The sequence below is a fragment of the Theropithecus gelada genome, chromosome 17, assembly GCF_003255815.1.
Source record: "Theropithecus gelada isolate Dixy chromosome 17, Tgel_1.0, whole genome shotgun sequence".
In the NCBI taxonomy this organism is placed as follows: Eukaryota; Metazoa; Chordata; class Mammalia; order Primates; family Cercopithecidae; genus Theropithecus; species Theropithecus gelada.
The window spans coordinates 12,325,374-12,328,878 of NC_037685.1; the positions used below are offsets into that span (position 1 = coordinate 12,325,374).

The 3,505-nt window shown below is 37.2% G+C and overlaps 1 non-coding gene across 1 annotated transcript; it reads left to right on the plus strand.

The window, feature by feature from the left end:
- Positions 1 to 159: 159 nt before the first annotated feature.
- Positions 160 to 300, plus strand: LOC112611218. The gene has a single exon (XR_003116587.1). It is a non-coding gene; the product is annotated as a U4 spliceosomal RNA (small nuclear RNA).
- Positions 301 to 3,505: the final 3,205 nt, after the last annotated feature.

Genomic DNA, 3,505 nt, shown 5'->3' on the forward strand with positions numbered 1-3,505 from the left:
GGCAACAGAGCAAGACTCCCTCTCAAAAAAAAAAAAAAAAAAAAAAAAAAAAGAATTGAAATTGTTGTTGAAAGGATGAGAGAGAGGAAGTCTGCGAGTTACAACAAAATTCCAGGGAAGTTAGAACTACTTAAAAAAGACGTAAAAATAGAAGAAATGAGCTTCATGCGGTGACAGTATCGTAGCCAATGAGGTTTATCCAAGGAGCGATTATTGCTAATTGAAAGCTTTTCCCTATACCCGGCCATGACCACTTGCAATATAGTTGGCATTGGCAATTTTTGACAGTCTCTATGGAGACTGAATATTTCAGTATTAAAAATAATAGAGGAAATGAAAGTGCCCTCTATTGGCAGGTTTAACTGCTTTATACTCTCTTCCACTATTCTGTTGGATGAGGACCCATGATGATTAAAGAAAATAAAGCAGCTACATTTTATTTGCACATGTGAGTAGCTTAAATTGCAATGTTGCTGATGTCAGATTTACATTATTTAGAAATATAATTCTGGCTATGGTTTTGGAAATGAGTTGGGGAACAATGGGATGAATGGCAGGGAGTTTTTTTTCCTTTTATTCATATGTAATAATGTACATATCTATGGGATACATATGAGTGTTTGATACGTGCATAGAATATGTAATGATCAAGTAAGAGTATCTGGGGTATCTGTCACCTGAGTGTTTTCAGGGTATTCAGGGCATCTATAACCTGAGTGTTTATCATTTTTGTGTTGATATCATTTTGAGTCCTCTCTTCTGGTTACTTTGACATATATACAATATTGTTGCTAAGTGTTGTTATCCCAGGCTGCTATAAAACATTATAACTTATTTTTCTATCTAACCCTATGTTTGTATCCATAACCAACCTTTCTTCATCCCTGCCCCCTTCCCACTCTCCGGTATCTATCATTTTATTCTCTGTGTTCATGGGATCAAGTTTTTTAGCTCTTGTATATAAGTGAAAGCATGTGGTATTTGTCCTTACATCCTGGCTTATATTACTTAACATAATGACCTCCAGTTCCATCCATGTTGCTGCAAATGACATGGTGTTATTCTTTTTCATGGCCAAATAGTATTCCCTAGTGTATATGTACCACATTTTCTTTATCCACTCATCCATTGATGGACATGTAGGTTGATTCCATATCTTTGCTATCATGAATAGTGCTGTGATAAACATGTGTGCGCAGGTATCCCTTTGATAAACTGATTTCCTTTCCTTTGAGTAGAGACCCAGTAGTGGAAATGTTGGATTGTATGGTAGTTCTATTTTTAGTTTTTTGAGAAATTCCCATGCTGTTTTCCATAGTGATTGTATTAACTTACATTCCAATCAACAGTGTATAAGAGTTCCCTTTTCTCAGTACCCTCACCAGCATCTGTTGTTTTTTGTCTTTTTAATAATAGTGAATGGCAGGGAGACGTCTTAGGAGTCCTGTGATAATTCACACAAGAACTGACAGTGACCTAGATGAGGGAAATAGCAAAAAGGTGGAAAGAAGTGGGTGGACTTGAGAAATAGTAGAGGAATATAACTTATATAATATTATAAGTATAATAGTATAATACATAAGTATAATATATAATATTTTAACTTATAATAATATTATATTAGAGATGGGGCTGTGGGAAGGGAAGAGTGATGAGGGATCATCCTCCATCTAAGTTTCTGGTTTGGGCAACTGGAAGAATAAAGATACCATTTACTGAGATAAAGAACCGAGAGGAAGAATAGGTTTGGATGAAGGAAGATTCTGAGCTCAGTTTTGGACATACTGAGATTGGAGTTTATAGTTATGTTTATGAATACATCTAAGAGCTGTCTCAAATTAGTCAATACACAAACCCAATTGATTCTTTCCTTTTTAAAATTTTTTTAGTATCTTTTAGTTTTTTAGAGACAGGGTCTTGCTCTGTTGCCCAGGCTAGGGTACAGTGGTGCCATCACAGTTCACTGCAGCGTTGAACTCCTAGGCTCAAGTGATCCTTTTGCCTCAGACTCCTGAGTAGCTAGGACTACAGGCACATGCCACCATGCCTTGCTAATTTTTAATTTTTTAAATTTTTTGTAGAGATGGGATCTCACTATGTTGCCCAGGCTGGTCTCGAACTCCTGGCTTCAAGAAATCCTCCCATCTTGTCCTTCCAAAGAATTGGAATTATACGCAGGAGCCACCATTCCTGGCCTCTTTTCTTGTTTCTTTCTTTCTTTCTTTTTTTTTTTTCCATTTTTTCTTTTCTATTTTTTTTCTACTACCACCAACCATAATTCTGTTACAAGATACATTTAGTCATATAAAATTTTTAGTGAATTTAAGCATTCAACAATTCATGAACTGGGCATCATCAGACCTCAGGTGGTTCAGCTCTCCATGAGGCGTGGGAAGTGTGTGAGAGAGGAAACATCAAGTATTCTTGGAAGCAAGACAGAGAAAATACATTTGATTGGCCAATGTGAAAAGTCCCTAGAGGTCAGTTGGTGGTTTCTGATTGGTCAGATTTCTTGTTAAAGGTTATTTGGTGATTTCTAATTGGTTACGCTTAGATTTTGTTTTATTGTTTACATTGAATTGGGATTTGATTTGCTGATATAGAAAGCCGAGGCACTGGAGCCATCTCAGCCTAATGGCCTCCTAGTTAAGTATTTTTAATAATTTAGATTCCCATCACCTCACATCTAGGAAGTCAAATACCCTTCTATCCTACACTTCTATAATATTCTTCTATACAGAGTTGCAGTAGGGATGTGCCCAAAAGTTGGTTTTGCTGGGTCATCTTCCATCTCACAACATTTGAATGGTTTTCTATTGCCTGCATAATACTTCCAAGACTGCCTGCAAAGTAGCTCCTAACTACTCCAATCTTATCCCACTCTCCCTAATGGTGAGTTTATCTCAGTTTGGCCAAACTAGAACTTCGAATACAATCTACCCCTTCCTGTCTCTGCCTCTGTGCTCCTGTCATTGCCTGGGCTTGCTTATCCTCTCTACCCATCTGACCCTTTAAATTCATCCCCCAAGGCCGAGATGCTCTCTGGAGGCCATCATTTCCCTCCATTGTAGCTCAACCTGAGCCTTTCCTTATGTGAGTCTGTAAGTTACTGTCTGTGCCCCTCCCATGCCATGAACATTTATTCTCATATTGCACTGTTTTGCAATGCCCCATTGATTTGATCTCTCTCTACAGGGTTGAGGACAAAGGTCAGGTATCATGCTAATTTCATATTCTCCAGAGCACCTAGCATAGTTCTGTGTACAAGATAGGCACTCAATAACTATTTGTCGACTTGAAATAATAAGGTACGTTTTTCTCTTTCCCACTGGTCTTATCTCTGCTTGAGTAAATGAGGTTATGTGAAAGCAGTTGAGATTAAACATGTAAAGTGGAAGAATAAACAAGAGACAGAGGAGATTTTAATAAAATTTTATGGTATAAAAAATCATAGTTACCTGCTAAATCTATTTTTTAAAGCTTTTAAAGCATTCAGATTGCTCCT